The following is a 9,728-nucleotide window of genomic DNA, read 5'->3' on the forward strand; positions in this document are numbered from 1 at the left end:
TCTCTACCAATCCATTCAAGAATCATCTCTACCCGGTCTGGGACACAAATGAGTCCATTTTTAAACATTTGGATGCCAATATTCCCTATGTGGGGTACCTTAAGCTCAAACTTGTGTAGAGCAAGTTTGCAGGCACTTATCATAGTTGTGGCTTTTGGGGCCACTATTAAAGGGATTGCCCCACTACACAAGAAGAAACATGGGCAACGATGGTTTGAAACAATCAATAACAAGGAGGAAACCCAAGCAACTAATTCAATACAACCAAAGTCATCATGGGCAACAGTGATTCAAAACAATCAACAACAAGGAGGTAGCAACAATCTAAGCAAAGCAATTGGTGGAGAGAACTAGCATTTACCAAGAGCCCCAAGGCCAAGGAAAAGCAAGGCAGCATGGTTACAAATAACCCCCTGGCAAGATCTCTGCAAGTTTGAACTTTTGGGATAAAGTTGATATTTCCCTAGCAAACAAAGGTAAGGACAATGCTTTCGCTAATCTTAATCAACTTCCTCTTGAGCAACTTGAGTAATAATACTAGGGTTGGATGCCAAATTACAAATGCTATTTGGCTAGGATGAAGCAAATCTATACAAGGCAAAACAAAGCAAATGATTCGCAAACCAAATTCATGTAAAGAAATCTAGCATTCAAGCTAGTGCAAAAATGCTCTCTTGGTTCAAAGGATACAAAAAGCTAGAGCAAGGAAATAAAGGATTTGAAAAGTTGGATAACAACTCTTTTTCTAATCATGAGATGGCAAAGTGCATTAAGTTTGCCACTTTCAATGTGAAAGACTTGAATGGGGAAGTTTAAAAATCCCTATTTTGGAACTGGGTTTATCTTCACTAACTTGATGGAATTTTGGTGTCAAAGCACAAACTACATGATAGAAATGGTACTATCTTCACCTATAGGGGTTATGCTTGTTTTGTGGTAGGAGTCCAACTGTCACTAAATAGAGAATGTGTAATAAGCAATCAATTTAGTGTTGCTTATTACGCATTCTCTATTTAGTGACACCAAGCCTCTAATTATAGTTGCATCACTATTGTAAAAAGCACAAGAAAACTTGTTTTGAAATTCAATACTTAAAATGGTAGAATCCTACAAGTTGCATTGGATTGAAAGGCTCTATTTTAGACATTATCAATGTTTATGGTTACAACAATGCCCAATTGAGGTAGGGACAATGGGCCCTACTTGTTACTCTAAGCATTGCCACTTGTCTCCTAAGGCATGATTTCAATATGGTCTTAAGCAAGTGTGATGCGTCCACAACATCCTCTTTAGCTTGGGGGTGCAAGAACTCTCATCTTGGGAATGGACATCATATCACTTGGGGTTAATGGACATCAGTGGTGGCTATCTACAACACCAAAATCCACCTTCAGCTTTTAACTCACTAACTCATGTGGACTACTGGGGGCAAGACATGATAGATGGTACCGCTCATGAGATTATGTCTAGCTACTATTGGTGATCAACTCAAGAGTGGACTTTGATTGTCTCCTATCAGATCATATTCTTATCATACTTTACGTTTGCTCATATGAATTGTGCAAGATTGAAAATTGTCACAGATTTCTTGTTGTAAATCAACAGCATATCAAGCACACTGAATTCAATTGTATGATCAAATGTTCAATAGAGTGAAGGAGGAAATAAGGAATGCATTTGAGGACCGATGGAAAACATTTTTAAAGATGGTCCAATTAAGCTTCAAGGTATTTGGGTGTGTGGGAGAAAGTAATCTAAGCTCAATTGAGCTAAGAAAGTTTCCAAGTCCTTAGCTAAATTAGCTAAAGGAATAGCTAAGCGAGAATGAAACTACCTTGCTACAACAAGTCATGAAGACTAGGCAGGCTACTTACCATATTCAACAAAATCAACAAGTGTTATGATTTAAGAGGTTTCCTATAACTTGCTACAAATGATGTAGAAAATTTTGTGTGTCGAATCATGACACTTTGACATCATCATCGTGTCTATAACATGCCAAACCCCCAAAACGACTTCAAAAGCTCTAAATTCCAACTCCAAATGAGGGCGAAACAACAAAACTAAGGTTTTGCCTTGTTCTTCTGTTTTACCCACAATCTTGTTGCTTTTGCAAAGAAAGCTAGAAAAGCCTGAATCGCATAAAGGAATTAGCAAATTGTTTCATAAAGAAAGTTTATTTTAATAAAAGTATATCTTAAGTATATATTTTAATATTAGAGCTATTAAATCAAATAATTTAATAGTAAAGATCAATGATTGATGTTAAATCATCACTTCTTTAAACTTGTAATTTACAAATAAACTAATAATTTTAATAGTATATAATATAATGTGAATACATATTATTGTACATTATGCTTACTATATAGATTCACCTAAAGATTATTTATACTCAATAATCCTTGAAATTTATTAATTTACCTGGAGTTACCTGATAATTTATTCACTATAACACTAAACATCTTACTTTTCTACAATCTATTTGGCAATCACAATGTGGCAAGTAACACATGCAGTGTTCATGTGTAATAAGTCACAATTATGTGGCAAATAGAAAATGAGAACTGAAAGATAAATAAATCTAAAATTATCTCATTATTATAGTATTTTTTTATCATATCTATTACATGATCCCATGGTATAAGTTGATTCCTATCACATTCTTAGCCTTATAACCTAAGAAACACTCATAAATTAAGTAAAGTCTATTTTTCGTAACATGAAATAGCCTCACAAGGCTAAACTAGGCAAGGCTAGGCTAGGAATAAGCAACATACATAGGCTATATGTAATCTAAGATGAACTATTTTCCATATGAAGCCCTCAAGCAGTGTAATATGAACTATGATATTTTCCTTTGATAGTCAATAATCATGATGCTAAAGAGTTATTCTTGGGAGTGTTTAAGCTCCTCTAGAAGACAATCTCATAGCTTACCTTAGGAAAAACTATGGCAGATAGTTCTATGAAGCACAACCTAGCCTTAATCAAGCCTAGCCTAGACTACACATAAGCATATGCTTATGCTTTGCCTAGCCTACACCTAAGTTTATGCTAACCCTAAACTTGAGTATATGTTTATCCTAAGCTAGCTTAATTACGCCTAGTCTATGCATATTAACCTAGTACTACTAAGAACCAAAACCCTAAACCTATTATTATTGACCTATTTACCAAGCTATTAAGATTCTACTATTAGGAATTTCCTAATCTACTATTTTGCTAACCTAGTAATCTACTAAGCTACTAATCTACTTATTCTGAGGACATGAATTTTTAACTTAATGCTCTTTGGATAGTTAAGTTGTGCACATCTTGTGTGGGATTAAGTTAGATATATGTTATGGTGACCATTATCCTAGCTTTGGGTAGTTGGAGACAATGGTAGAAGTTATTGTGGATAGGTTCCAGTGGGGAGCTTAGGAGAGATCTTCGCCAGTGACAATGAATTTTCCCTTGAAAATGACATCTAGTTCATGGGGGATAGAGATTTAAATTGCTTAATATCTTGAACTAAGGTTTATGGAAAGTTTCACACTTTCACATGCAAAGAGATTAGGAAGTGGAGACGCGAGTGAATGGAACTTTATCAAATGTCAAGTTTGGGAAAGCTTTGGGGTAGATACAAGTTATATTCCACATTGGAATCTTTCTCTCCATTTCTAAGTCATTTGGGGCAGATTTGAGCAGAGAATTGAGTGGTGGGCTAAGATAGAGTGGCTCAACCCCATTAGGCACACAACAAAGGGACCTAGTCTATAACACTTATTGGGGATAGAACACCATGGCAATTGTTGTGTAAGCATTTCTCTTGTGGGAATATTAGAGAATAATCTCTAATTTGCTACTCGTCTTTTATCCCTCAAATGAATTTGAGTTTTGTCAACCCTAATGTGCTATTATAGACCCAAGAAGCATGCCATCTGAGTCATGCAACAAGGGGATTTGCTAGAGATCTAAGAAATTACAATATTTTATGAGAAGGATTTCTCATCTACAACAGCCAAGATGACTTGCATGCAAGTGTAGAAGACTCAATTTGTGCCCATATGTACTCCAAATCAAAAGGCAAATTTGGAGAGTTGGATGCTAATCATTGTTTCAAGACTGAAATTGTAGAGTTTCGTCTCTCTTACTTCTTTTATCTCATCTAGATTTGATGCATATGCCATTTGGTGAAGGATTAGACACGAACTTGATTATGTTGTGGATTATTGATTTGCTAATTTTAGTCTATAAACAACAAAGGCTAAGGTTTGCATGTGCAATGAAATGCCTGCATGAGAGGAGATTTAAAAGATAAAACTTGAGCGATTTTGTGAGAAATGGGAGTGCTTTTTGAAGATCTAAAGCCAAAAAAGAAAGAAAGATGACTCAAGAAAGTTCATTTCAAGGCACAACCACGAAGCATTTCAAAGCTAAAAAGTAGAGCAGTGCGTAAGATCGGCTTGGGAGAAGTGCAAACATGGTTGAGCATGTTGTCCTAGTCCAAAATATTATTTTTGTATGAAATTTTTTGTCAAAGTATGAAGGGGCATGCTTGCCTTGGTAAATGAAGTAACTACTATAATAAACATGACTATTGTAGAAAGGATTTTGTCAAGTATAATGAGCTAGCCCCCAAAGCTTATAGGCATTGTAGCATATCTTGTGATTTTTTGCTCAAATGTTCCTTGTGATCCACTACATCTTGCTAGAATTGGGGATTGCCAATCCAAGTGGCACTCCTAAATATCCAAATACTTCCCCTATCTTTAGGACACCCTGAAACCAAAAGCATCAATCTAATCAAGTGGGTCATCTAGGCTTAGATAAAGCATTTTAGACTTTCATTTTCAACATATTGTAATTGTAGTTTACTACATTGTTTATGCAAGTAGACACCTCCATTTGACAGTTTTTTCCCTTGAGTTTGTGGACAACTCATTACTTGGTCAGTACTCCTTGTTTTTACCTTAATCTAATAGAGATTTTGGGACAACATAGTATGTTTTTGCCCTTTGGTACATTCGCTTGGTCTTAGTATGACTGGTGGTTGTAATGATAGTGCTATCTTTAATATTGAAAAGTTCGATGGCACCAACGACAACTATTGGAAGGCCCATATTTGGCAAGTTTCAATGTAAAAAATGCAAGGTAAGCCTTTGAAACATGAGGGTATCAAGCCAAACGTGTTGATGCAAAGGATTGGACTGAATTGCATGAGCTATATAAGTCCACCATCATTTGTCCCTCTCTAAGCAGGTTTTCTATAATTCTCTGATGGGCAATTCGCATGGGACTTATAGGATAAGATTTGCAATGTATATGACAAGTATAGTCCACTTCTCAGATGTATTAGCTAAAGCAACTCATGGACCTTCACAAGAAGGAGGGCACTTTCACGTTAGCCTACTTAGATGAGTTTCATTCTATTCTCAACCATTTGTTTTCACAAGGGATTGAATTCAAGGGTAATATTCCCCCTTTGTTCCTCTTGGTTACATTGCTTGAATCATGGAATATATTTTGTACTACTGTGTGTGTAAACATGCCTACAGATGGGCTCAAGTTACAAGATGTAGAGGGTGCACTCTTGAATGAAGAGATTAACAGAAAGAATATTGATGCTTCTTCCACCTCTCATGCTTTGACAATTAGAGGCAATAATGGTAGAAACGATAATGACCCTTGTGGGAGAGACTCTCAGCAATCTCATTCTCAGTCACATGGACAATCTCACAATAAGTATTGTGGTTGTAAGTCCTCATTGACTTGTCATTAATGTGGAAAAGCATGACATATTCCGCCACATTGCAATAAAATGCACGAGGACAAGCGTAAAGAAAAGGGTAAGGGTAAAGTACATGACAAAAATAATGATTGCAACATTGTCCCTAGCAAGTCCAACTTTAAGATTGAAGAGATTAATGTCGTGCAGAGTGATTCTAATGATGATTTCATACTTGTAGCTTCTTCTCTTGATACCTCATAGCTGGCTGATGCTTCGTTAGGATAAATTTAGTGTTAGCTGATAGATTTAGGGCCTTCCTTTCATGTGATCCCTCATAGAGAGTGGTTTTAGTCCTATCATAGTATGACTGGATCTGTCTGTTTGGGCATTAGAGATCGTTGGTATTGGTGATGTCCCAATTGCAGTTTGGTTCAAATAGCACATTTACTCTTCATGATGTACATCATGTATTGACTTTCACAAAGATTCTTATCTCTACTGGCACTTTGGATGATGTAGGTTATGAAGTTTCTTTTGGTGATTCCTCATGGAAGATTACCTGTGGGAATCTTGTCATTGCATGTGGTGCTAAGTCCAATGCTCTCTATCCTTGACTTGTTTTTAGGTTAGTTGACCATGTTTAAGTAGTGGATGCAATTCCATATGTATCTCTTTGGCATCGTTGCCTTGGGCACATGTCCTTGAGAGGAATGACAATGCTTACCTATTTGCAGTATCTTCTGCCCCTTGACTTAAGTGCAATGAGTCTTGTGATTATTGTTTATATGGTAGACATACACATAATACGCATAAAAATTTTGGTATAATACGCATGGGTGAGCCTTTGGCTCTTGTTCATTTGAATGTATATGGTCCCATGCCCTGCAAGTCATTACGTGGTACAAAGTATTTCATTACCTTCGTTGATGACTATACACATAAGGTCTAGGCATACCCTATTAAGTAGAAATTAGAAGTCTTGGCTACATTTCAACGTTGGCTTGCTTTGGTTGAGAACTAGTTTGGATATATGCTGAAAATCCTAAGCTCGATACCCCAAGCTAGCGTACAAGGCTAGATTGGTTGCTAAGGGTTTCGAGCTAGGAGTATAGTGTGGACTTTGATGAAGTCTTTTCTCCTATTGTGAAGATAACTACCCTAAGATTGGTATTGGCTTTGGTTGCTCAGTTTGACTTGGGTCTTTATCAAATGGATGTTAAGTTGTCTTTTCTTCATGGGGGCATACATGATGAGATTTACATGTAGCAACCTAAGGGCTTTGCAAAACTTGGTAAGGATCACCTAGTGTGCATATTGAGTAAAAGCCTTATGATTTTAATCCTCTACGTGGATGATATGTTGATTGCTAGGAGCGTTCATGATGAGCTGGATGCCTTGAAAGGTCAGATCAAGAAGAGCTTTGAGATGAAGGACATGGGATAGGCCTCACATATTCTTGGGATATGCATTATGCATGATTAGTCTAAGGGGCTCCTTTACTTGTCATAGAAGGAATACATCTAGAAGGTCCTTGAGCGATTTCATCTAGAGGATGTTAAGCCCATTGGCAATCCCTTACCTTTTCATGTGAAGGTTAGTCATGCCGATTGTCCACAATCTGAGGAGCAAAAGGTTAAGATGGCCCAAATCCCTTATGCATATATAGTGGTTAGTTTGATGTATGCCGTGATAGCAACTCGCCTTGATATAACATTTGCAATGGGAGTTGTGGCATGCTATATGACTACACATGGAAAATGACATTGGGATACTGTCAAAAGTATAATGAGGTACCCAAAGGATACATAAGCTATGTGCATCTGTTATGGTGGCCATGATATAAGAGTTGTGGGATACATGGACTCAGATTATGCAAGACATGCAAATAGTAGGAAGTCCACCTCTAGCTATGTCTTCAACTTTGTTGGAGTTGCTGTTTCTTGGATCTCCAGGGTACAGAAATGCATAAACATATCTACTACAAAGGCAGAGTATATTGTAGCTACTGAGGCTTGTAAAGAGGCTCTTTAGTTAGGCCGTTTGGTGGTAGACCTTGGCATTACTAAAATGAGTTTCCTACACTCCATTCAGATTCTATGAGTGCTATTCAATTGGCCAAGAATCTGGTCTTCCATGCGAAGACGAAGCACATTGAGGTGCATTACCACTTTCTTTGAGAGGTTATTGAGGACAAGTTCATTGAGCTTGTCAAGATCTCAATTAACCAATATTGTGTAGGTTTGCTCACTAAAAGTATCTTCTTAGTGGAGCGTTTTGCCTTCCTTAGGAAGTTGATGGACATTAGATGAGATGATGTCCTTCCTCATCCTGTTGTGCTTATGCACATTTGTACTTTGTGATTTTTTTCTTATTCTATCCTCACTAGGGACACATTCGCCTTTAAGTGGGAGGTTGTTGGGGGTAAAGGTGCATGTGCCTAGCCACTTGTGTATTAGTTACACTAACAATATCCACACCATGTATTAGTTACCTGCACACCTGTACATTGTAGATGGCAGGTGCCCATCACTATCACTTAATTCTTTATTCTTTCAGTGACATTTGAATAAAAGGAAGGCCAGTCACACCAGGATTCACACATTGTGATTGTTGGAGTTTTCACATCCTCTCTCTCTCTCTCTCTCTCTCTCTCTCTCTCTCTCTCTCTCTCTCTCTCTCTCCTTCCACCATAGCTATTTCTTTTGCTCCATGCTTCCACTTCAAGGCTCACTTTCTTCATCATGTTTATTTTCAATGTTATGGCACTTAAGGATAATGCTTGGTAGTTATGGGAAAAGATATACAAACTTTATGATAAGTGAAGTCCTGCTTCATAGATGTATTAGTTGAAATAGCTCATGGACCTTCGCATGAAGGAAGGGAATAACGTGTCCATGCATTTGAATGAGTTTCACTTGATTTTCAACCAGTTGATGTTGCACGGAATTGAGTTAAAGAATAATCTTTCTTCCTTATGACACTTCTTGAGTCATGGTATACTTTTCGTACTGTTATGTATGCTAATATGCCTAAAGATGTTTTGAAACTCTAGGATGTTGAGAGTGCCTTTAGTCATAGAGGAGATAAACAAAAATAATGTGGATGCAACCCATACTTCTCATGCATGGATTGTTAGGGTAGACATGATGGTAAGAGTAGAAATGATCACCATGGTAGAGACTCACAGAGGTCTTAGTCTCATCGAAAAGTCTTGTAATAAGTCTCATGGTCATAAGTCCTCTCGGACATGTCATTATCGTGGAAAATAGGTCATATTAGGCCACAGTGCCATTAGATGCATGATGATAAGCACAATGGCAAAGTGTAAGATAAGTCTGATGATCGTAGCATTGTTTCTAGTAGGTCTAGCGAAAATTGAGGAGATAAATGCCTTGGAGTTTAAGTTTGATGATGATTACATCTTAGCAGCTTTTTCTCTTGATGTTAGTCGATTGGTTGATGTCTCGTCCACTTTTTCTTAGTGTTAGTTGCTTGATTTGGGAGCTTTTTTCCATGTTATCCTGCATAGGGATCAGTTTCATTCCTATCACAAAGTGGTAGGTTCTATCAGAGATAGGGAAATGACTTGACATTAGATGTTGTGGGCATTAAAGACATATAGCTATAGTTTCCTTCAAGCAACTCTTTTACTCTACATAATGTACGTCATATATCGGCTTTGACCAAAAGCCTTATATCTACTAGATAGTTAGATGATGTAAGCTATTATATATCTTTTGGTGATTCTACATGGAAGATTACATGTGAGAACTTATCCTTGCTTGAGATGCCAAGACTGGCAATCTCTGTCCTTTATTTGTATCTCGGTCTCTTGACCATGTTTTGGCTATTGCCAACATAACACATGTATCTTTATGGCATTGTCAATTGGGCATATGCCCTTAAAGGGTATAAAAATACTTGATTATTTGCAGTATCTTACACCTCTTGATTATAAATGTTTTGATATTTGTGATCATTGTCTTTATGGCAACAAAACTGTAGTTCTCAT

The sequence above is a fragment of the Lygodium microphyllum genome, chromosome 26 (assembly GCF_053477565.2).
Source record: "Lygodium microphyllum isolate KBCC chromosome 26, Lygodium_microphyllum_v1.1.10, whole genome shotgun sequence".
NCBI classification, from domain to species: domain Eukaryota; kingdom Viridiplantae; phylum Streptophyta; class Polypodiopsida; order Schizaeales; family Lygodiaceae; genus Lygodium; species Lygodium microphyllum.